The 27084-nt window shown below is 34.7% G+C and overlaps 1 long non-coding RNA gene and 1 pseudogene across 1 annotated transcript in view; both read right to left on the minus strand.

The window, feature by feature from the left end:
• The window catches only part of LOC122483328, a 70681-nt gene extending 47790 nt beyond the window's left edge, over positions 1-22891 (minus strand). Inside the window, exon 1 of the long non-coding RNA XR_006297388.1 lies at positions 22177-22891. This is a non-coding gene — a long non-coding RNA (uncharacterized LOC122483328). The remainder of the gene's footprint in view (positions 1-22176) is intronic.
• LOC122483319 lies at positions 12863-13920 on the minus strand (annotated as a pseudogene).
• Positions 22892-27084: the final 4193 nt, after the last annotated feature.

The following is a 27084-nucleotide window of genomic DNA, read 5'->3' on the forward strand; positions in this document are numbered from 1 at the left end:
CTTTATATAACTACTCATCCTGATATTGGTTATAATAGTTATAAGTAGATGAGGTTTTAAACTAAATCTAAAACTCACCCACCCTTCATACTTAATACCAAATTTGTTGAAGCAGTAATGCAGTTCTCCTTGCCCATCATATTTTATGAGGGTATAAGGATTGAAGTTACCTTCTCTGAGTCCATTTTTAAAAAAAATATGTGGCTTTAGCAAATTAAATCCATGAACCTCCACCATCAGTTTAACACATAGTTGACATTGTCTCACAATGTGAAATTTGCTCACCCAAAGTAGAATGTGATGTAGAGAATAATGAGTTTTTAGATTGTTTGTTGGCAGAAAAGTGACATGCTGGAAATGATCTGTTCTATGTATCCAATAGTATTCAACTGATGTTCAATGAAATTTAGGCCAGAAAAGATATGGAAGTCATTAGTAAATGAATTGAACTTGACAGTTCCATATATAAACTGCTCTAAATGTATCTAGATAGAGGCGGCATTAACAAATAAAACCTATTTTTTAAAAACTTGAACATACCCTTCTTTCTCAACTGTATAAAGCTAGAATGTAAATTGTTGTGTTATAACTAATGTATGCAATAGAGCTACATAAAAGCTCTAAAATTAATAATAATATTAATAATATGATTATTCAAAAAGATAATGTATTCTCTGGTTATTTGAAACCTTCAGTCATTAAGTACATCATCTAATATTTATCTTATTGAAACGCATATGAATAAAATCTGGAAATCACGGCACCTTGTTTATTTCTTCATCCACTGATTTAAAAGAATCATCAAGATTGCTTTGGCTATTTGGGGTCTTTTCTGGTTCCATACAAATTTTGGGATTATTTGTTCTAGCTCTGTGCAGAATGCTGGTGTTATTTTGATAGGGATTGCATTGAATATGTAGATTGTTTTGGGTAGCATCGACATTTTAACAATATTTGTTCTTCCTATCCAAGAGCATGGAATCTTTTTCCATTCTTTTGTGTCTTCTTCAATTTCTTTCATAAGCTTTCTATAGTTTTCAGTGTACAGATTTTTCACCTTTTTGGTTTGATTTATTCCTAGGTATTTTATGGGTTTTGGTGCAACCGTAACTGGGATCGATTGCTTGATTTCTCTTTCTGTTGTTTCATTGTTGGTGTACACAAATGCAACTGATTTCTGTGCATTGATTTCATATCCTGCAACTTTGCTGAATTCATGAATCAATTATAACAGTTTTCAGTGGAATCTTCTGGGTTTTCCATGTAGAGTATCATGTCATCTGCAAAGAGTGAAAGTTTGACCTCCTCCTGGCTGATTTGGATGCCTTTTATTTCTTTGTGTTGTCTAATTGCAGAGGCTAAGACTTCCAATACTATGTTGAATAAGAGTGGTGAGATTGGACATCCCTGTCTTGTTCCTGACCTTAGGGGGAAAGCTCTCAGTTTTTCCCCATTGAGGATGATATTAGCATTGGGTTGTTCATATATGACTTCAAGCTATACTACAAAGTTATAATCATCAAGACAGTATGGTAGTGGTACAAGAACAGACACTCAGATCAGTGGAACAGAATAGAGAACCCAGAAATGGACCCACAAACGTATGGCCAACTAATCTTTGACAAAGCAGGAAAGAATATCCAATGGAATAAAGACAGTCTCTTCAGCAAGTGGTGCTGGGAAAACTGGACAGACACATGCAAAAGAATGAACCTGGACCACTTGCTTACACCATACACAAAAATAAACTCAAAATGGATGAAATACCTACATGTAAGACAGGAAGCCATCAAAATCCTCCAGGAGGAAGCAGGCAAAAACCTCTTTGACCTTCACCTCAGCAGCTTCTTACTCAACATGTCTCCAGAGACAAGAGAAACAAAAGCAAAAATGAACTACTGGGACCTCATCAAAATAAAAAGCTTCTGCACAGTGAAGGAAACAATCAGCAAAACTAAAAGGCAACTGAAAGAATGGGAGAAGATATTTGCAAATGACATATCAGATAAAGGGTTAGTATCCAAAATTGATAAAGAACTTATCAAACTTAACACCCAAAAAACAAACAATCCAGTGAAGAAATGGGCAAAAGACATGAATAGACACTTCTTCAAAGAAGACATCCAAATGGCCAACCGACACATGAAAAAATGCTCCACATCACTCATCATCTAGGAAATACAAATCAAAACCACAATAGATACCACCTTACACCTGTTAGAATGGCTAACATTAACAACTCAGGCAACAACAGATTTGGTGAGGATGCAGAGAAAGAGGATCTCCTTTACATTGTTGGTGGGAATGCAAGCTGGTGCAGCCACTCTGGAAAACAGTATGGAGGTTCCTCAAAAAACTAAAAATGGAACTATCCTATGACCCAGCAATTGCACTACTAGGCATTTACCCAAGGGATACAGGTGTTTTGTTTCGAAGGGACACATGCACCCCAATGTTTATAGCAGCACTATCAACAATAGCCAAAGTATGAAAAGAGTCCAAACGTCCATCGATGGACAAATGGATAAAGAAGATGTGGTATATATATGTGTGTGTGTGTGTGTGTGTGTGTGTGTGCACACTGGAGTATTACTTGGCAATCAAAAAGAATGAAATCTTGTCATTTACAACTACATGGATGGAGCTGGAGGGTATTATGTTAAGTGAAATTAGTCAGAAGACAAAAATCATATGACTTCACTCATATGAGGACTTAAGAGACAAAACAGATAAACATAAGGGAGGGATACAAAAATAATGTAAAAACAGGGCGGGGGACAAAACATAAGACACTCAGAACAAACTGAGGGTTACGGGAGGAGTTGCGGGAGGGGGGATGGGATAAACGGGTAAGGGGCACTAAGGAATCTACTCCTGAAATCACTGTTGCACTATATACTGACTAATTTGGACATAAATTTAAAAAATAAATAATAAAATAAAAATAATAAAAATAAAAAAAGAAACACTTCAAAATAATTAGCATCAGTTGCTTTTTATACATGGAAATAAAACTTACTTCATCATCTGTGTTAATGATTCAATCTTAAAATTTATGATTCCTTAATTTAATTTTTCAGGACAATTTTTTTATCATTCTCTACAACTTCTTTGTATGTTGGAAGATATAATTTAGATAATTGTCTTTGGTTACTTTATATTGTTACCACTAAAACCTTCTCTATTTTGTTATCTTTCTTGAAGAAACTAATATACAGGAAGTAAGAATGTTTTGACCAATGTAAAGTGGCAAAAAGTTCTTAGAAAATACTGGTTAGTTCATACCCTATTAAATTTTTCAATTTAGATATTGCACTGAGTATCTAAGTTGAATATAAATTGATATAAAATAATATGGCTGTAAAGTTTTTCTGTTTTTTTTTTCCCTTGGGTGTTTAGTATAACATTAACAGAGACAGTTAAATATACACAATTATACAATGCTACTTAATTTTACATTTAATAGTTACTAATTATAATTACAAAGGATGGCCTGGCTAGGGCTGATCAAATGTCCTCTTCCCTGGGGAAAGGTGAAATGCAACATTATGCAAATTTATTTCACAGTGGCTTCTTGGTGATTTTTTTTTCAATTCTTGGGCCTTTTTACCTCTATCTTCTCTGACATGTGTTCCTTCATGCAGAAATACCCTTCTTTTCTAAATTTTTGGAATCTCTTGGACATTGGCATTGTTTTGATTAATGATCTCATTTTTATTCATTCTAGTTAGATCTTGCTGAACAAAAATGTCCTTTTCTTAACTTTAGCAATGACTTTTTATTCTTAAGGTTACCACTGAGGCACTCAAACATTACTCTATGCAAGTTCTCAGACACCTTTATAAAACAGAGCTTTAGAACTCAAGGCTCCTAATCAGCAAGTCCTTTCTTTTTGTTCAATAAGAACATTTGCTATTAAGTAGCCGAAATTTAGAAAGAATTTTACTATCTTTATTTAATCTACACAATAAAATTGGTCTGCTAAATTCAACATTATGACCATCATACAATGAACACATTATCACTCATAATACCTCAAATCCATAACCATGCATGTATTTGTTCTGTTCATTTTTACTCTAATGCCTTTCTATTTTCAATAATTATATTTAAAAAGAGGAACTTAATTCCTTACTGTGTCACATAGTGTTTTGGATGTATTAAATATTTTATATGCATTATAGTGAGACATATTTGATATTCTTGTTTGGTGAAACCAAGGTAAATTGGAAAAATTTGTTTAACCTCTCCTTCAGAGGAATTTACCGAGCATATTCAAAAAGAAGAGAACATGACTGTATTTTCATTGAGATATGCACATCTACTTGCCTGTAACCTGATGGAAACATTCAGAGTTGAATTATATTTTATGTTTGTAGGTTGAACAAAAGGTGTTTTTTATATTATTTAGTTTTCAGGCACTGTATGTATTCACACCATTAATTATTAATTATTCACAGATTTGCTTAATAATTGTCAAGGCTTTATTCTGAGTTGCACTGGACAGGGGCATGTCAATTCATTTCTTTTGTCTGTCTATATCCTTTATGTATATTGCTGCAGTCAAATTGCTCAAGAAACCATGGCATCAATTGTTAAGGTGGCCAAACGAACTGCAGTATTCTCTAGCTAATGCATTTTTCACAGAAATGTTACAATATAGTGACTTTGATCTAAAGGCAATTTAAATATAAACAAATTCAATATTAGTTCAGCTACAATCTGTCAATTATCTTCGTATTTCCTATGTGAATACATTTTCTAATATAATACAGCTTCTATGAAACAAATAGTGCTATTTATTTTCATGCTTTATCTTAAATATAAAATATTAACTTTCATGTAAGCAATCACTGGTACAGAGAGAACATTGGGAAACATATTGGAAATTAACATAATTATATCAAGAGTTCCCTAGCGGTCAAGAGCATTAGTACTCAAATTGCATTATGAATATGCAAATCCAATATTTTTGATTTAGGTCATTTGTCACTGGTATCAGAAATTGCAAGTCACTGCTGGGCTGTCTAAACTTCTGAAAGAGCTTCAGATGACTGGTGACTTAATTCAAAAGACCCTTCTGGTACATCAACAATCTATCTGAACTGTATAAGATCCACTGATAGGCAAATTTCCTTTATGTTCTCACTTTGTTTAAGCACTAGCACACAATCCCCCTTTCCATTCGTCTTACGTTTTGGAGTGATGGAAAGGCACTGAATGAAGAGCAATTCCTCTGAAACTGGTCTTTATCAGAAGCAATTATATTTGGGTAAAATATGAATTCAGAATCAAACTTGCATTCAGTTTGCTCACCTAGCTAGTGCTTATTCCTCTGTTGTGCAAGGATCATTACTTTTAAACTGTGAGTTTAGATCATTAATTTATTAATTTTTAACTGTGATTACAGATATTCAGCTTGCAGCTGGATTTATATAGCATGCAAACACTTGTATAGGGCATAAAATTTGAACAGGTCATAAGTGCAGAAGTGGTGTTGCTAGATACTTATCGTATGCCATGACAAATGGGTGCAGCTCAATGAATCGGATATTAGAATGTAATTTTGCAGCATACTTCAGCCACTTCCGTAGAGACAAGGCTGCTGTTAGTTGCATACTAAATATTGTTCTGACTTAGATCATTCCATCCAATATAGACAGGTAAAAGAAAGGAATTAAACTAATAAGTGATAAATAATTTTCAAGATAAATAAAAAGAAAAAAACAATATTGGCTACAAATTTGCCTCTCTTCAGGAACTTACCTGTTTCATAACTTTGCTGAATTATATGACCTCTCTAAGATTTATTTACAGGATGATTATGAGAATTAAATAGTATTCATAGTAAGCAATTAACAGCATGCTTGGTATATAAAAGATACCAGAGAACACTTACAAAATAAGTTTATTGTTATAAAACTGTGTATTTTTTGGAATAAGTAGTGCCTAGTGTTTTGAAATTATCCCTCCAATCTCATTTTCTCTTGACATCCAGCTCACTCACTCCCACTGCAGCCATATTGGATCTCTGTGCTTCTTGAACACTCCAAGTATTCACTCTTCACAGGGCCTTTGCCTTCAGCACTCTGTCCCCATGCAGCCATGTGGCTCACTTCCTCTCTTCTGTCAAATTTTTGCTCATATCACACTCTAGCAATGAGGTCTTCTCCTGGCTACTCTTTATACCCTAGTTACAGTGCTTTTGAAGTCTTTATAAAATAGCAATATGCTCACACCTGGCAGTTTATAATCTCCCTTACCTAACCTGTTTTTTTTTTCTTTTTAGTAAATTTAACTGTTTAGCTTATAATAAATTTAATCATTCATTCATTTATTATCCTCTTCTCCCACTCCTCATTCCAAATAAAACATAAATTCCATAAGGCTAAGAAAATTATGTTTCCTTCAAAGCATTTTCTCTAGCATCAACAGTGCTGGACAAAATCTATATTATTTTTAAATGAATGAATAAAGAATAAATGCACTTTTAATTTTTACATATTAGACATAGTTTAATACTATATTTAACAATATTACCTAGTCTCTATCTTTTAATCCAGAACAATGCAAATCTAGATTCTTTTATCCCAGGGATAGATTTTCACGTGTTCATCCATTAATTATTTTTAAGTTAGGGCTTAAATTATAATTTTCTTTGTATTTAATGAATACAAAATATGTCTGTGGGCTTTATCCTTACAATAAACAGCTACTCTCTTGCCCCATTTCTAGGAAATAATAGGTATTGATCAGTAGTCTCCATCTGGAATCAAAAACTAAAGGTAACTTCTCAGAAAAAAAAAAAGATCGTTCAAGAATGACACACTAAATTCACACAGTATTTATCAAGTACCTACTATGTTTGCTATAGCTCTAAGAGCTACAGAGAAAATGAAGATGAAAAGAAATACTATATCTTTGAACATGTTTAATATTTTTGAGAATACGAGAGGCACATGATAACCGTATAAAAGATCTTAACAAGTCAACCATTTCTCCTTTCTTTTCCTAATGTCTTGCTTATGTACTAAATATATTCACAGAGTAAACACATTGAGAATCTCAGTAAGTTCAATAAAAACCTCAGCTCCTCAACAGAATCACTACCCTGGAGCTGTTTGTAGTTTCCAGCATACAAAAGTCAGTACTACATTAAAATTAGATGATCTATATTAAAAATCTGTATGAATGAAAACAAATAGCATCAAAGGAAAATGTTTACCAATTGGGTACCCAATCTTCACAGGAACTTATATTCCTTAAAAGTAAATTTAATATTGTTAAAACATTTTTCAATGATTAAACGAATTCAAAAATGTTTATTGTGGTCTCAGTAAATATTACTAATATAAGAAAGCTTTGATTTTTTAATTAATTAATTTTAATAAGCTATATTCTTTAGCTTACGCAGAAGACCATGATGTTTTAACTGAAAAATGGTCAGAGTATTTCCAAAAATCTTGTTGATCCTAAAAATGTTCTAGATATGTTTATTCTTTTTGGTAAAGCGTCATGTAAACTACTACTCATAAATATGTCATAAATGAAGGACATGGCACAAGGTGAGAAGTTCTTAGAAAAGGAAGTGTGTAAAACCAACCTCAATAGTGAAAGACCTTTCTAAGCACTCTTAAGTTATTTGCTTTTTTTTCCCTCCAGCATATACACTTCTTAGATCTAGTACATCAGCATTAACTAATAATTGCCTTTACTTTATGTTTCTCAATATAAGAGAAACATACAAACATACTCACCCTTAACCACCATTAAAAAAAATGTTGCTTAAAAGTTATCAATCAAATCTCAAATTGACAGATTCTTACTAAAATTAAAGATTCAGTCATAATGGAAAGCTCAAATCTGTTTCCTTATTCAAAAATAATACAGTTTTCTTGACTATTAAAAAATGATACCAATTTCTCTTATCATGTAATTACTTCAGTTGCCTCTACCACACACTTTTAGTAAAATTATACATCGTCCTATCTTGTTGTTAGTTATTTTATTATGTTAATGTCATTTCACAAGATGATATATTTTTTAAAAACCTGTTAGCTTTATAAACCTATATCTCAATTGCTTATTCTTTATGAACCAAAAAAGTTTGTAGTATTCCTTTTAAAGTGTTTGCTAGAAGACAGGAATCAGAAGATATATAAGATGTAGTATCCTGTCTCTGAAAGATCCTCAGGATCATCCTACAGGTGTCTCTGTGTTCCTTGAACAGGCCAAGGTCTTTTCCTACCTCAGTATTTTTGCACTTGCTGCTCTTACTTCCCAGAATGCTCTTTGATTGGATACCATCAATTCATCCATATTCCTATCCTTTGGTCTTAGGACATATCCTTAGCAGGGTCTTTTCTGATCGTTTTCCAGAAGATTGATGCTTTGAATATGCTTCACTCAGTCACATATTTTGTCATATATTACCCAATTTGTTAATTTCATGACATTTCTCACAATCTGCAGTCATCTTGTTTATTTACTCTAACTTCTCCTTACCCCATGCATGTGAACCCTATTAGAAAGAGAACATATCTCTCTTAACTTACTATATTTTCTTGCTCAAAACCTGTGCTGACACTCAATAAGTGTATTAAATTAATAAACAAATGTTGTTAAATAGTATGAGGAAAACAGTTACTCTAAAGGAGAAAGCTTGATAAAGCTTTAGAGACTTCATGACATTTAAGTTGATTGTTACAGAGTGAAGGGAACACTTCCAGGTTGAATAAAAATCATTCACTACTTCATAGAAGTAAAGAAAAACCTATGATTTAGTGGAAGTATGTTTCTATTATTAATACATGAGACTTTAAAGGATTTTCTATCTTAAGAAAATATAAATCATTTGGACCAGAAAACTCAAACTATTTAGGGGGGGGGGAATGTCCACAAACTGCAAGGAAGTTGAAATGTTTGTCATTTGTCACTTAAATTATTTTAAGATTTTGTGGTTTGCTATACCATTCACTGTCAGTCATGGAATTATTATTATTGTTGTTGTTGTTACTGCTATTTTCAAAGTGACATAAGTCTACTGTAAGCAACTTCCATGCCAAAGATTTCTGCTGTGACATTACTCTTCATGGGGAAGGAAAAACACCCTGCATAGTATTGTCTTCTACTCTGCCGCCATCAGATATATTGGGTAGGAAATGTCATTAGGTTTTCTTTCCAAATCTCATTACCAGCAAGGAGTATATGTCAGGCTGAATAGCAAACATACCAGTTACCATTACAGGCTGATATCAACCCAAGGTAAAGACAGGTAGCTTTGGACAGCAGTCCTAGGTAACAGATTTTGCCTGGTGAAATCTGATGTCTTATTCTATCCCACTACCATTGACATTATATCTATGGATGGAAACAACAGTAGGATTTTTCACCTGCTGCTTTTTTGCCGGTGATGAAAACAGTTACATGACTTGTAGTTTTTCATTAAGGAAAAGAAAAACGGTATTATTAAAGAACAAATACTTCAGCTTTTGGAATTATAAATTAAGAGTGTAATGTATATCTCTACCTATATTAATCTATGTTTAGTAAGTCAATATAACTTAAAACCAAATTTTATTGCACCTGTGAAAACAGCATTTACTATAATAAATTCTACTGTTTATAGTGATTTTTTCTGTACCTTGCAGAGTAGTTCCTTTATAAATATGTTTTCATTCAGAGTTAAGTTCACAATAGAGTAAATTTTAACATTAGGAAATGTTATTGGGAGTCGAAATGCCAAAGATGTACATGAGGTGAAAGCTCAAAGGAGTGTAATTACTGGAGAGAAAATGATCCCATCTACATAAAATGCAGGGCCAGCCAGTGTTTCCGTGGATAGCAGTATTTCCATTGAACCATAGAGCTACCTATTGCTGTTGGCTTCTTTCAGAAGCATCTCTCAGCTTGCTACAAATTCATGGGCAACTTCTAGTGGTCACAGACATACCTCTGGATGCAGCGATTGCATTTTGCTCAGCGCGTGTTTCTCTGAGGGATAGAAGAATTGAGGAATTCATTCTAGCTGGCTATCTGCTTTAGAGAAATTGTATTTTGGTAGAGAAAATTTGCATTTGTGTCTGATTATCAGAGATAATCTAATAATGCAAACTGTTAAAGAGAAATAGATCCAGACACTTGTTGAAGGCAGTAAAGACAAATTTTATCTGGTACTTTTTCTTTTTTTTTTTTTTTAATTTTTTTTTTTCTTTCAACGTTTATTTATTTTTGGGACAGAGAGAGACAGAGCATGAACGGGGGAGGGGCAGAGAGAGAGAGGGAGACACAGAATCGGAAACAGGCTCCAGGCTCCTAGCCATCAACCCAGAGCCTGACGCGGGGCTCGAACTCACGGACCGCGAGATCGTGTCCTGGCTGAAGTCGGACGCTTAACCGACTGCGCCACCCAGGCGCCCCGATCTGGTACTTTTTCAATAGGAAGGAGAGATTTTGGTGTATCACTGAACTCAACTCTAAGTTCAGCAAGCACAATTTGGAATTCGTGGCCAAAGAGAAAAGTGACAGGGTCAGTAGATGGAAATTTTCTAAGAGGAGAGAATCATGAATAGGGAGATTTTCAGTAAGTTGGCTTAACAAGATTCATGCTAAAGGCAGGCCAAAGTGATCAGATATCAAGGGTTGTAATGAGGACTTTAAACAGATATCAAGGGGCATCAGATATCAACAATGCAGGCATTTGGGGGAGATTCTCCTTATACTTCCTTGGCAAGATTCTTGCCAAACTGGGCTAAGCAGGCTGAGGACAGGTCCAAGATGAAGCCTAATTGAAAAGAGGACTAAAATTGGTCAGTGAGACAGTCTTCATCAAAACTCACATATCAAAGTCAGCATGTCCAAATTGGAGCTCTTTTTTCCCCCTCCTAAATCTGTTTCTCCCCAGTCTTTCATTTTATTTAAGGATACCACCAACCATCTTGTTGCTTATATAAAAGTCTCTGAAGTCTGATCCATTAGGAAATCCTGTGAGTGCTACTCAACAAGTATAGTTTGAACTCTCTACCTTCAATGACATAACCCTAATTCACAATACTATCAGTTCTCACATTGTTTTCTACACTTGCCTCCTTCCTGGTCTTTCTTATTCCATTCCCACCACCCCAACCTCCCAGTGAGAAAGTGTTTTAAGTGTAAACCAAACTCTGCTCAGACTTTTTAATGGCGTATGCAAGGAGAATAATAGCCAACATATTATTGAGTCTGAAAAGACCCTGCACAATTTGACTCCAACCCAGCCTCCAATATCAATTTCTTTCTACAGTCTCTTCTTCACTTTTGATGCTCTGAATATGCAGCCTCCTTAGTATTTTCATTAATATTCAACAAGCTTTGCATTTGCTGTTCCTTCCTCCTGAAAGTCTTACCTTGGCTTTTTGCAAAGTTCCCTGACTTCCTATCATTCATGTCATAATTTAAATTAAAATGCCAGGCAACTTTTTGTATCTGCTTTATTCTGCAGATTAAGATTTCTAGATTCTTCCTCCTCTCAATACCTATCACACCCATCTTAGTCACCTTGGGCTACCAGAAAAAAAGTACCATGGACTGGGTGGCTTAACAACAGATATTTATTTTCTCACAAGTTTGAATGCTGGGAGTCCAAGATCAAGATGCCAGTATGATTGGGTTCTTGTCAGAGCCTTTTTCCTGGTTTGCAGACTGTTGCCTTCTCACTGTATCTTCACATAGAAGAGAGAAAGAAAGCCCTGGTGTCTCCTCCTCTTCTTATAAAGGCATATTCCATCAGGATGACTCCGCCTTCATGACCTTATCTAAGCTTAATTACCTTCCAAAGGCCCCACTAAATACCATCACACTGAGTATTAGAGCTTCAATATATGATTTTGGGGGGAACATAAATGTTTGGTCCATAACAGCCCAAGTTAATAAAATTAAAAAGATATGAAATCCCATCTCATTTAGACCAAACTAAAAATAAATGATTGCATATTAAATATTGGTAATGTAAACCCTCAAGTTTTCAAATTGCATTCAATCACATTTGAATGTGAATGAATCACATTTGAATCACATAGCAAAATTGTACAGCTACCCTTAGCATTCAGTACACATACACATATACATGTATGAACACCCATTTCCTCTGATCTTACTCTACATTCTCTGTAAAATCATTCCAAGGAATAGGCAATGTCTTTCCTGCTACTCCAGGATTAGTAAACTGGTATTATCTCTCTCTCTCTCTCTCTCCATCTAGATGTAGATAGGTATAGATATAGATATAAATATCTCCGTGTGTGTGTGTGTGTGTGTGTGTGTGTGAGGGGGGGAGATTCTGTCTTTTTTTTTCAAGTTTCATTGAGAAATAAATGACATACATCACTGTATCAGTTTAAGGCATACAACATAATAGTTTGATTTACAAATATTACAAATATGATTACTACAGTAGGTTCAGCTAATATCCATCTTCTTATATGGATACAATAAAAGGAAAAGAAAGAAGGGGAAAAATGTTTCTCCTTGTTGTGAGAACTCTGAGGATTTACTTTCTTGTGTATATCACACAGCACTGTTAGGCATAGTCATCATGCACATTACATCCCTAGTATTTATTTACCTTATATTTGTAAATTTGTACATTTTGACCACCTTCTGTTAATTTCCCCCAATTGTTTGTTTAATAAACCAATTCAATACAAGATTTAACTTGGAACATTGATGTATTTTTATTAGATAACACTTGTGAATAATCACCTTACCCAAATAAGAACTATTAGGTATATTTATAGGGAGAAGGTAAACAATGACTTAATAATTTTAACCATCATTACAATAATGACTCTGTTTACTCTTTTTTTTTACTAGGCAAAGAACTTTATTGTCTCAAACTTTATTCCCAGGCTTCTTCAGCTTAATTAGCTGCAAAGAATGAATTGTGTATAAGCAAAAACTGAAAAGAGCTGCAGTATCCAAGAGGCTTGGGCTTAAAAATATTAGAGATCTAGAATTTATCAGATCCATGAACAAGATTTTTAAAAAGCAGTCATAATATAAAATAGCAGCTCCCAGTAACTTCTTCAAGTTTTATCTTCTTCAGAAGTTGACTCATCTCCGTTTGCTTCATTCTTGGAAGCGTCATCAAAATTCTCCATAAGATCTGGAACTTCATCATTATCCTCTCCGGTAGCAAGTGGTGCCTTTCCATCCACAGATTGGGCAGAGCTTCAGCCAGCCTTCTTAACCTAATCAGACTGTCTGCACCAAGTTGGTTTAAGATAATGGGCAGCATTTCTGTCAGCTGCTTTGTCTCAGCGCGGCCTGTAATGGTGAAAGTGTTCACTGCCAGGGATGCCTGAACTTTAGGGTTGTTAAAGTGGTCACTGTTCCGTGGTTTGTGAACATACTTCTTCAAAACCAGAGATATTGTTTACCCCTAACTTCTTTTTTTTTTTTTCAACGTTTATTTATTTTTGGGACAGAGAGAGAGCATGAACGGGGGAGGGGCAGAGAGAGAGGGAGACACAGAATCAGAAACAGGCTCCAGGCTCTGAGCCAGCAGCCCAGAGCCTGACGCGTACCCCTAACTTCTTTAAGGAGAACTGAAGTTTTTTTTATCATCTGCTGTAGCTGTTCTATGAACCACCTTCTTCTTTCGCGAGCAGTTCCTTTCCCACCAACGCACACTTGTGCTTGCAATTTGGTGAGTTTCTCTTGGTTCTTGATAGTTTCTTTCATCTTGTTGGAGCGGAAACAGGACCGCGCCTGGGACTAGGGTTGGCGTTCAGGGGGCCTCGGGTGGGCCAGCTGAAATTAGGTGCCTAATTCTGTTTATTCTTCTGCAAGTATCATCCTAAACACTTTTACATCGCATTTTTTGTTTGCTTTAAATTGTTCAGTACACACACAGGTACACAGAAACACACAATGAAGCAGGGGCTACTAGGAAATATTACTTTTAATCAATGAATAATTTAGAACGTACAATAGGTTTCTGTTGCCTTTCTGTTATTGATTTCTAGTTTTATTCCATTATCATCAGAGAATACGCTCTGTGGGATGCCAGTTCTTTTAAGTTTATTGAGGCTTGTTTTAGGATACAAAATATGACCTATCTTGGTGAATGTCTTATTGGTGCCTAAAATAAAATTGTGTATTCTGTTGTTGAGTGGATTGTTCAATATATATATCAATTAGATACTGTTTATTGATTGTGTTCTTCAGATCATCTATGTCCTTTTTAATTTTCTTTCTAGTAGTTTTATCAGTTTCCAAGAGGGGTGTTGAAAACTGTAATTGTGGATTTGTTTATTTCTCTTTTCAACTCAGTTTTTATGTATTTTTGAAGTTTTATTTTTTAGTGTGTACACTTTTATGTCTTCCTGCTGAATTGAACTTTTATCATTATTTAATGTCCTTCTATGTCTCTTATAATTTTATTTGTTCTATGGTCTAATTTACATATAGGTATATATATATATATATAGCCATTTACGTTTGTTTTAAATTAATGTTTTAAATTTTTCTTTTTTCAACGTTTTTATTTTTTTTATTTTTGGGACAGAGAGAGACAGAGCATGAACGGGGGAAGGGCAGAGAGAGAGGGAGACACAGAATCGGAAACAGGCTCCAGGCTCTGAGCCATCAGCCCAGAGCCCGACGCGGGGCTCGAACTCCCGGACCGTGAGATCGTGACCTGGCTGAAGTCGGATGCTTAACCGACTGCACCACCCAGGCGCCCCTGTTTTAAATTAATGTTTTAAATTAATGTTACATGGCATTTATTTTTTCCATTCTTTTACTTTCAATTTGTCAATATTATTGAATTTGTAGTGAGCTTCTTATAATTTGAATATATATGGGACAATTTTTAAAATCCAATGTCTGGTTTTTGATTTGTGTATTTATATCTTATACATCTAAAGTGATTACTGATAAGTTAGTGCTTTACTCTGCCATTTTTATTATTTTCTTTATTTCTTGTTTCCTCTATTCAAGACTTCCTGTGTGTTACTTGAGTAGTTTTTTTTAAAGATTTTGTCTTGTTTTATCCGCAGATATTCCTTAATTTATGATAGGGTTATGGCCCAATAAACCTAGTGTAATTTGAAAATATTGTAAGTTGAAAGCACAGGTAATACACCTAACCTACAGAACATAATAATTATCCTAGGCTACCTTAAATGTGCTCAGAACACTTGCTTTAGCCTAGAGTTGGACAAAATCATAAACACAAAGACTATTTTATAAGAAAGTACTGACTACCTCATGCAATTGATCGAATACTATACTGAAAGTTAAGCACAGAATAGTTGCACAGGTACAGAATGGGTCTAAGTGTATCATTGTTACCCTTGTTACTGTGTAGCTGACTGGGAGCTGTGGCTTGCTGCCACTGCCCAGAATCACAAGAGACTCTACCAAACATTGCTAGCCTGGGAAAAGATCCAAATACAAAATTGAAAGTAGTTTCTGCTAAATGCATATCAGTTTTGCGCCATCATAAAGTTGACATATCCGAAATTGAGCCCTCATAAGTTGGAGACCATCCGTACAGTCAGTGTTTTTGAGTATTGTATTTGCGTTGTATCTGTTGTGCTTGCTATGGGTATTACAATATACATGTGTGACAGTGCAATCTACATGTTCTGTGTTTTACCACTTCAGGTCAAGTATGAAAATTTCATTTCCACTTATATCCCTTGACATTCTCTAGTAAAATATTATCATGATTATCAGATGTTATAAGTTTAGTTTCAACCATCCAACATGACATAAAATCCACGAGGAAAGGGCACTGTAGTGTGTGTGCGTATACTTCTGCCCTACGTACCACACTGATCCTCTGGGACTCTCTTTCATCATGTCTTTGCTGTTCAAAGAACTTCTTTCAGCCAATCTTAAAGTGGGTCTTGTAGCAAAACATTCTTTAGTTTTCCTTCATCTGAGAATTTCCTCATGTCCCCTTCATTCCTGAGGGTATAGTTTTCACCAGATACAGAATTCATAATAGGTAGTTGTTTCCTTCCAGCATTTGGAAAACTGTGTATCACTTTGTTCTGCCCTCCATGATTTCAGATGCATTCTTTGGCATTCAGTTCTCTGACATTCTTTACCTACTGGGATTACATCATTTCTCTCTAGCTACTTTCAAGGTTTGTGGGTTTTTTGTTTTTTGTTTTTGTTTTTGCTTTTTGTTTGTTTTTTGTTTTGTTTTGTGTTTTATCTTTTCTAGCTTTTAGAAGTGTAAATATGATGTGCCTTTGGCACAGATTTCTTTGGGATTATCGTGTTTGGGATTTGGTCAACTGCCAGAATGTATAAATTTGTGTTTTTGCCAAATTTGGAAAGTTTGCATCTATATTACTGCTTAAAATAGTATTTTAATGTCATTTTTTTTCTTTTCCCTCTGGGATTGTGATGTTAGGAATATTGGGAATTTTGTTGTTATCCCACAGATCCTTGAAACTCCATTTCTTGTCTAGTTTCTCTTCACTGTTCAGGTTGGGCAAATTTTATGAATCTGTCCTTAAGTTCACTGATTCAGTCAACTGTCATCTCTACCACTGGGCCCTTCCATTTTGTTATTTCTGTTCTTGTATGTTTTCATTTCTATAATCTGTGTTATATATATATATATATACACACACACATATATATGAAAATTAAAATTTTTTAATTAATAAACTTTATTTTTAAAGTAATTTGAAATTTTCAGAAAAATTGAGCAGAAAGTATAGAGCTCCCACATACCACTTCAATCTGACCCCCAAACATATATACAGTTTCCCCCATTATTAACATCATGCATTAGTGTGGTACATATTGGTTACAATCAATGAGTCAATATTGACATATTATTATCAACTAAAGTCCATACTTTACATTAGGGTTCATTCTTTTTGTTGTAAATTCTATGGGTTTTAACAAATGTATGGTGACTTGTATCCACCCTAACAGTATCATATTGAAAAATTTTACTACCCTAACAATTCCCTGTGTTTCATTTATTCATCCCCCTCTCCCTTCCCTAGAACCCTTGGCAACTATTGATCTTTTTTTTTTTAATTTTTTTAACATTTATTTTTGAAGGAGAGAGAGACAGAGCATGAGCGGGGGAGGGGCAGAAAGAGGGGGAGACACAGAATCCGAAGCAGGCTGCAGGCTCTGAACCATCAACACAGAGCCCAGTGTGGGACTTGAACCCATGAACTGTGAGATCATGACCTGGGCCAAAGTCAGACACTTAACCGACTGAGACACCCAGGTGCCCCAAGCAACTATTGATCTTTTTACTGTATCTTTAGTTTTCTTTGGTCAAGAATGTCACATAATTGGAATTATATAGTACATCACCTTTTCAGATAGATTTATTTCTTTAGCAATACAAAATTAAAATTCCCATTCTTTTCATGGCTTGATAGCTTTTTCCTGGAGGGGCACTGAATATATTTCTTCTATCACTGTACAACAATTTGTTCACCTTGAAGGGCATCTTTGTGTCTTCTAAGTTTTGGCAATTATGGATTAAATTGCTATTAAACATTTATGCGCAGGTTTTATGTGGACATACTTTTTAATGTATTCTAGTAAACACTAAGGATCATATGATAATTATGTTTAGGTTTGCAGAAGACTGCCAAACTGTTTTCAGCGTGGCTGTATTGTTTTATATTTCCACCAGTAATGAATAAGGGTTTCTTTTGCAGCATATTTTCTCCAGCATTTGGTGTTACCAATGTTCTGGAGTTTGGCCATCCTAATAGATGTACAGAGATACATCATTGCTTTAATTTTCCATTCTCTCTTGATAGCTGATGTTGAATAATACCTCATATGCTTATTTTCCATTTGTGTAACTTCTTTGGTGAAGTATCTCTTAGATCTTTTGATCATTTTAAAATTGGGTTGTTTAGGGGCACCTGAATGGCTCAGTTGGATAAGCATCTGACTTTGGCTCAAGTCATGGTGTCCCAATTCGTGAGTTCGAGCCCCACGTTGGGCTCTGTGTTGACACCTCAGAGCCTAGAGCCCAGTTTGGACTCTGTGTCTCCCTCTCTTCCTACCCCTTCCCCAACTTGCACTTTCTTTCTCAAAAATAAATAAACATTTTAAAAATGGTTTGTTTGTTGGCTTATTGTTGAGTTTTAAGAGTCCTTTGTGTATTTTAGATACCAGTCTTTTACCAGATGTGAGTTATGCAGAAATTTCCTCCAGTGTGTGGCTTGTTCATTCTCCTAAGGGGTCTCAAAACAATAACAACATACAGCCTTATTGTGATATAATTCACATACCATACAGTTTATGCCACTGAAGTATATAGTTTTCTCCATACTTTGGTCATGCTAATATAACTATATCCACACAATACAGAAGTACGTGAAATTTATCTTGGTGTATGATTTTTATTTTGCTTTCAGAATTTATACTCATCATAAGAAATTAAACTCATAATGAAATAGATTATATATATATATATATATATATATATATATATAAATTAATAATTTGAAATGTCCAGATACATCTGTGTGTATTTGTGTAAGAGAGGCAGGGTAGAAAAGCTTATCTATCACAATACACCTTTCACTTTTTTTCATGTTTTGAAAGCACCATCTATTATAACACCTCTTGGACGTTTATATGCTAAAGTAGCCAGCCTAATTCACAGCAGGATTGATCTGCTTGATTCTGACATTCAAACAAAATGAAATTCTGAGATTCCAACATAAAAAGTACACACATTTAACTTTTATTTTGGTAGAGAGCTGAGCAAGCAAGGATTTCTACCAGTAATGCTGTTTCTTGTGTTGCTTTTTGAATGCATAGAATACTGCTGTGGTTTTCATGGGAAGTGCCTTAGCACAAGAATCTTTATTCTAAAGGTGCAAGAGTAAATTCATCTTGGTACAGTCTAAAACTTTAAACTCTAACTCATCCAGAGTTCAGGTAAGCCAAGCACATGGACACCATGTCCCTATTAACTAATCTGCCTTAAGTATATAAACTATCCTCAGATCTCTAGCGTAGATTTTAGGTCAGTCCTCTAACTGGGTCCCTGCCTCTAAGAACATATATTAATGTGTTACTTTTCTTTTTGTTTCTAAAGAATATTAAAATATCTTCTTATATAAAGTGATATTTTGTTTAAAGAAGTTAGGTAAACAAGTTAGGGCCACTTTAAAATGCATAACTTTTTTTTTTTTTTAATGAAGGCATCACTCTTTCAGTTTCAGTGAAATAACGGTAGTGGGAGTAAAGCCTCTACTTGGGTCAGTGCTAAGATGCCAGCATTGATTGAAGGACCCCCATGTCCTTGGAGAGCTCAGTATCTCAGCTCTTAGTCCAGAAGGGGAAGTCAATGAGGAAACTGCTAATTACAACAAAGTGTGATACGTATCAGGATAGAAAAGGAAGAACAGAGTTCTGCATGTTCACAGACATGGGAAAAATGTAACAGGCATATTTATTATCCAGTATCACTGATACATATACCTCAAATAGCAATCATACACAAAAAGAAGGAGAGATAATCTTCTTAGTGTTAAATTTAGGGAGATGTCTCTGTCTAGATATTTTTCATTGTGAACTTCTATGATGTGGGTTTGTGATGAAATAAATCTTGAACTCTAGGTATTAAGTTTGGAAACTTTTGATAAAGAGCAGTTTGGGTTGGCTGAAGCTTTTTCTACTTGAGTATGAAATTTTATCCCTGGAAAGCCAGAGCTGACCTTGGTTTAGACTTGAAGAGCTAGTGAATATATTTTGTGATGGGTTTATTCTAAGATCTATGTTTAAGGAGTTCTTCAAAGTGTTAGAAAGAGGTTCTCTGAAGAGCCATCTAGAATATCTTCTCTAGTACACCAATGCAGAAAAAGATGTAGAAACTCAGAATCCCTTTGCAAAAATATGTTTGTGTACTGGGAATGGTAGGCGGAATTCTAATATGGAACCCATGTTCTCCAATTGCTGGGTGTTAGTCCTTGTAAATACTCTCCACTTGAGTGGATGTGAGACATGACTCACCTGTATAAGTAACATATGGCAAAGGTGATGGGCATGGGATGTCATCCCCATGATTTGGTTATACATGATTATCTGTCTGTATATGAATTAGGTAGACTCTCCTGCTGGTTTTGAAGAAAAAGCTGCCCAGGGGCTGAACTTCCCGGGGAAAGAGAGCAACATGGCAAGCTATTTTGTTTTTTTGTCCTACAATGTCAGTGAACTGAAATGTGCCAATAACCATGCGAGCTTGAAAGAGGAGTGCTCACTTGAGCTGTGTTGAGACTTCTGACGCACAGAAACTGGGAAAGTTAATAGATATAATAAATTAGTAGAGTTAGAGAAATAACAAATGGTAAATGGTGTGGTTTTAAGCCTCTAATTTTGTGATGATTTTCTATGTAACATAGAAAAACAATATACAGTAAAACCTTGGTTTGCGAGCATAATCCTTTCCAGAAACATGCTTGTATTCCAAAGCATTTGTATATCAAAGCGAATTTTAAGAACCATTGACTCAATTGTGATCATGTGACATTTGGTGTCTGGTTCTACTCGTATTACAAGACATCGCTTGTTCATGAAGTTAAAATTTATTAGAAATATTTGTTTGTCTTATGGAACACTGGCAGAAAAAAGGTTACTCTCAATCCAAGCTTTTATGTACTTACTAAGAATGTTTCTATGTATCTCAATCTCTCCCCAAACTACACTTGGTTAAAGGTGGTATAGAATTCCTTTGTATTAAGAATTGATTTCAGTAGTATGTTGAAGGAAACAAAATGAAAACATTTTAAGTCTTGAATTTATTTTACTTTCATATAATGGAAAAGTCTTCAAGGAAATACCGAAAGCCGCTTTGATAACTCGACTGAGGCACTGGGGACCCAGGCTCCTTCCAGCCCTCTTCAGCCTTTATCCTGATGTTTACAGGATGACTGCTGAAGCCTAAGACATATTCATGGTCCAGGAAGCAAGAACAATGAGACATGGGCAAAAGTTTCCATAAGGGGACAGTCCCCTTTTTAAGGAACACTTCTAGAAGGACAACTCAGCAACTTTTACTTCTATTCCTTTAGCTACAATTTAGCCAACTAGCCGTCCCTATTTGCAATAAACACTAGAAAATATAGCTTTTTATTCAGGCAAGTCTTTCTTCCAACAAACCTGGATTTCCATTAGTAAAGGAGAAGAGAAATATGAGATTCTGGCACATTAGGTATATATTTTATATCAATATGTATTTCTTATCTGAAAAAGTTTTGAATAATGAGTATTATTTTATATAATAGAAACATGAGGAAAGTTTTAAATATTTTTCTTATGTGAAAAAATTTAGGTTCTGATCATATGAGCAAGTAATTTACTAAATACTCGTTTCTGCAAATAAACTGATTTTCAATTATGAATAATGACTTAGTAGGCTATAATCATTCCTTCTTTGCAAATAGAAATGCATTTTTCTTCATACCTATTGAACTCATTTATTCTGATTTATTGGGAAATGTATTTTGTGATAATTACAAATCATCTGTGATGATTCAATGAGTATCACATTGGTTTTAATAATTTTCTCATTTATCCTCAGTATCGTATGTTTCATTTTCAATAAGTAGGAATGCTGGAGACTAGAATATATTTCTTGTAATGCTCTTCAACAGTAATTACTTCTTAACATCATTAAAAATTAAAACATATATTTTTAAAAAAATATTGATAGATTGACTAAAATAAAACATTGCCAAGCAAAACATCTACTTCATCCTCATTCTATTTCTACTGTATCCAGTGTCCTCTCACTGTTAAGATTATTCAAAATTTTAAATTGGGTAGAAGTTTTATATTTTTTCAACAATAATTTGGTGAAAGTAGTGAAGAGTGTTTCTTGGAGAATGGTTATAGAAATAGATGCTGGGAAATTATTTATTGGCGCTCTTTTGAGGGTGACAAATAATTACACCTCTGCTTTGCCCATTCCAAGGCTAAACCCAGTTGAGAACTAAGAAATGCAACTTGAGAAATGAAGATTAAATATGCTATATTTCCTGATAAACCTGATTAATAACATACCTTAGGTTTAAGAGAAGGCGTGCTTCATCAGACCTCCATCACTGAATTGAATTTACTCATATAGTTGCAGGTGAAGAAGGACAACTGTAGATGCTACCCAAAGGATGGTAGAACACTTACCTCCTGGCAGAGGTGAATACGTGCATCCAGGATCAGCTTCTCCAAAGATCTCCGAAGAGAACTCAGGAGTTCCTAAGCTACTTACTCACATGTGTTTCCTTCTGTTCAGTTCTGACTGAACTAGAGAGATTTGGCATTGGGTGGAAACTAGAGCTGCTCTCAGATTTTTTTTCTTCTAGAGAATTGAAGTCAACTCTCCTCTATAGAACACAGAGAGCAGAGGATATGTGTTTCTCCCTAGAAATTTTATGATATTAACAGTGCTGCTTTTAGTTAAGTTCTTTAAGTGTTTGAGCACAAAGTTCTCTTAATATGGTACATATTGAACCTTAGTAATAATAACTTCCTCTAAGTGAAGGTTTATTTATTTACACACTTTGTTAAATATTATGCATTCAATAGGTCACTCCCTGGTTGTTGTTGTTGTTGTTATTTTTCCCCTCAGATGATGAAACTGAGGCTCATTCAGATCTGACAAGAAAATTCCTCAAGATTTCATGTAACTAAATTGTTAATCTAAGCTCCTGTTAGTCTAATTCCAAATTCCATTTCTTTAAACACTATACAATCTACTCCACCCCACAGAGGACTAACATCACCAATAAAACTTGGAATTGCCATATTGGAAACTGTTTCAAATAAATACAGGAACAAAAAAATGTGTTTGTTAATATTATTCAGAGTCTTCAAGAATTTCCAATTTTTAAATGGTCTTTAAAGCCCCCTGCGTTTATTTTAAAAAGTAACATTAAAAATAGGGGCGCCTGGGTGGCGCAGTCGGTTAAGCGCCCGACTTCAGCCAGGTCACGATCTTGCGGTCCGTGAGTTCGAGCCCCGCGTCAGGCTCTGGGCTGATGGCTCAGAGCTTGGAGCCTGTTTCCGATTCTGTGTCTCCCTCTCTCTCTGCCCCTCCCCCGTTCATGCTCTGCCTCTCTCTGTCCCAAAAATAAATAAACGTTGAAAAAAAATGTTTAAAAACATAACTGATGGATGAAAAATATACATATATGTATCTATATCATTTCCATTTTTCATATAACTGCAAAATGAATGTAAACTTTGTATGTTACAATATGAATTTTAGGGACACCTGGATATCTCAGTCAGTTAAGATCCAAATCTTGATTTCAGCTAGGTTATGATCTCACTGTTGGTGGGATGGAGTACCAGCTGACAGTGAGGAGCCTGTTTGGGACTCTGTCTCTCACTCTTTCTCTGTCCCTCCCTTGCTGGTACACACACACACACACACACACTCTCTCTCTCTCTCTCTCTCTCTCAAAATAAATAAATAAACTTAAAAAGAAAAACAATTTAAATTTTACTTTTAAAACATCTTAGGAATTTTGAGACATGATATTTCTCTATAGAGCAGACTCAGAGTTAAACCTTGTATTTCCAGTCTACAGGCTGGTATTATAGAAGAAAAATGTCTGGAGAGAAGAGACTCTGCTAATGGAGATGACTAGGAGATGACTTAGGAGATGACTTAGGAGATGACTAAGTCATTTTAGGAGATGACTAAGTCTTCATTTCTAACACTATCACTATAATTTTGTTGAGAATTCAGAGAATAGAGAAACAATACACAGTATTCCTATTGCCCAAGAAATGTATCAGCATCCTATGAAGAGTTGTACAAGATTTATTTTAGGGAGTAGTACCACAAATGCCTAGTTATAAGGTCAAGGTGCAGTAGACAAAATCAGAGTTGAATTTCATGTTCTTCACTTATTTGTGACCATGCTACAGGTGAAATGTGCAGATGTGATGAATAAAATTTAGGTGATTCAAAGCACTTGAGTGAAGCTTAAAATGTATGATTCAGAAGTAGATGTTTAAAAATTGCACACAATTTTTGAGGAAAAATCTGAGATTATATAAATAGTATTTTGACCAATCTAGAACCACTAGATTCATATTTTCATTGATTTTGTTTCTAGTGCCAATAATAAAAACATGATATTTAGAAGACTGCAGATTAGGATGCATTTTTAATTATCCAACAGGCCTACTAAAATGTGAACAGATGGTAAACGCAAATCTTACTTAATTGGAAAACTGGCGTTACGAGAAATAACTAAGTAGGAAAATATTTGCGTTAAATATACTTAGCAATTGAATTACATCATATTTGTTCATATCTGTTTATGAAGGCATCTTTAATATTAAACAGGTTCTGATTTTACACTAACCTGTTTTAAAGAGTTAATATTTATTTATGGGGAGAGGGATTGGTAACTAGCAAATTGGAATGGGCACAGTGATATTTAAGAGGATCACTTGATAATCCCCCACAGATTGGAGCTACCATTCCCAATTCTTTTATTTCCTGTTGCCTAGAAGCAATAGCGAAGTATTTCTTCTCAGTATCATTTGTGGGGCAGAAGATGATCAAGTTTTATGGATACACATTCTACAGTCTCATTTCCATCAGCTCTGCAATTGTTTCACTGATAAGCACTAACAGGAGGGAGATAGAAGTAAAATTTATAACCCTCTTCTAAATCTTCGTGATTCCTGTGAACGGCAGCAGATCACTCTTGCCTTGGCTGACACAAACTACCACCATGATCAAAAGGCTATAATAATGCTGTTTTATTAAGAAAGATAGCAGTCAAAAAGGTGAGATTCCCAGAGGCAAAGAAATAAATAAAAACAGCAGTAACAGAATGAAAGAAGATGGTATAAAGTACTATTTAGGGCAATAACCGAGTAGAATGACAGACAATATGCAAATCTTGTGCTGGGAATCTGAATTGGATTTTTGTAAACATCAGTTTCTGACTGTAATATCCCAGGAACTAGTAAATGGTGACCTTGGTATTAACTAAACTGAGTACTGGGGAACACAGAACAGAAAGCTTGCGTCACAACTCCACCTTAACAAAGATAGGGATGTAGTAGGAAGAGTGGCTACGCTGAAAAGTGCCATTGAGTATGGCTTCACTGGGGTGTCCTGTGTGGGTTCAGCTATCATGTGTTAATACTATATTTTTCCCAAACAAATATACATTGTCAAAAGCCTATTAGGAGAGTAGCAATCCGCGCATATATTTTTGGATCGTGGGGGAGTAATAGCATCACGTAATCATATGGAGCTTTCATTAGTTCATTGTTCAAAGTATGCGATAGTATCAACTAGTAGATCCCCAGAATTCAACTTGGCTTTTTTGAGCTGAAAATGCACAATATGATGATGTTTCCTTTAAAGGTCATTCACCATTATAAGGCAAAAATTCAAAAGGCCATATTGATTATGAGGGGGACTTCCATCATACCTTTAGTCACCTATATTACATTCTGAGGCATTTAGCACAATCAAAATCCATCATTAAGTACTGCTTCAGCCCCGGGCAGTACCTATTTTCGTTTCACATTGACTTAAATGTTTTTACTAATTTTTAGTATCCTTGGAAATTGTAGCAGATTTATTTTACAGATAAGAAGACTGAGAACCATTTCATTGGAATAATTGTTCAGCATCACATTAGTTGATTATGGGATGATAACTAGAAAATAGTTCACCTTGTCAGCCACTCATATCTTAATTACTTGTGTGTTATTGAGCTCCAACTCTTGTTAAAATGTAAGCTCCACAAGGCCGGGGGCAGGTATGTGTTTCTGTGCTGTACCCTGTATACTTAGCACCTGAAGTACAGATGCTTAATATTGTTTCAAAGATTGCACGGAGGTTGATATTCATAAGAATTTTTTATCAAAATTGAGATTTGTTACTTAAAAAAAGATCATTGAGATTAACTTTGCTTTGTTTTTATATGGTGTCAGTTCCTACACACCTGTTTTAAAAGAACTTTAAAAGTGTAAGTATTATTGAATTAAGCTGTAGTCTTGCAGATATTCTTAAGAATAAAGCATTTGAATATCGACATTCCGCAGAGCTGAAAGGTGGAGATTCTTGTGGAGCAAATGCGAACAAGGACTAGAAATGTTAACATGAGCAGGGGACACAACTAAGAGAGACCGCATGTTGCAATTATAGACCTCCATCATGCATTTGTAGCCATGAGAAAATTTATCATCAATACGTTATCAGTGTGTCTTTCTAAAAAACAATTTAATTGCTAATACAGTGGGCAAATTCAGTTATTTTACTTCATAGACTGTCAATGGGCAATTATAAGGCAGTCCTAGGAATAAAGCATTATCTTCCACCAAACCAATTACTTAAGTTTAATCTTAGGCTTTTTTCCTCATTTACTTAACTGCCTTGCTATTTATTCTCTCCCTTAAACATAACACCTGACCATTTGTCTCAGTTATGTTAAAAAAATGAATTATGTGGGAAGAAATTCAACTGGTTGTTTGGCAAGACAGAGACAAAATAAAACCATCAATTAAATGACAAATATGTAACTTTTCTAATGTTGGTAGTGGGAGATAGATAGGTTATTTTGAGCTAATGTCTAACATTTTTTTGGTTATCTAGACAATTCTAATGGGTCTGTTTTTACATATGTAATTTGAAAACCTCAAATAATAGAAATTTAATGAAATACACCATCTAAACTTGGAAATTTTCAAATTTCAATTAGTATTTTAAACATACCTCATGGAGGAAATGCAAGGTCATTAAGAATATTCTCTTAGGAAAAAATAATATTCTATTAGATATATAAAAGCAAAGCGCAATATATGTTACAAAATAAACTCTGATAACTTTATTTTAAAGTCCTTTGAATTTTTTTCGAAATTGTATAATACATTCCTTACTCTAGCAGTATATATGCAAGCCTTCATATTTTTTCTTGGAGGCGAATATTAAGGAATTCAAATCATCAGCCTGTTTACCATGTTTTTCTGTGATTTATCAGGGAAGTCAACAAACCACTTCAGTTTTCTTCTGGCAGTAAAATAGGAAACGAGTGTCCAGGGAACATAAATCTA

This window comes from Prionailurus bengalensis, chromosome A1 (assembly GCF_016509475.1).
Source record: "Prionailurus bengalensis isolate Pbe53 chromosome A1, Fcat_Pben_1.1_paternal_pri, whole genome shotgun sequence".
Taxonomy (NCBI): Eukaryota; Metazoa; Chordata; class Mammalia; order Carnivora; family Felidae; genus Prionailurus; species Prionailurus bengalensis.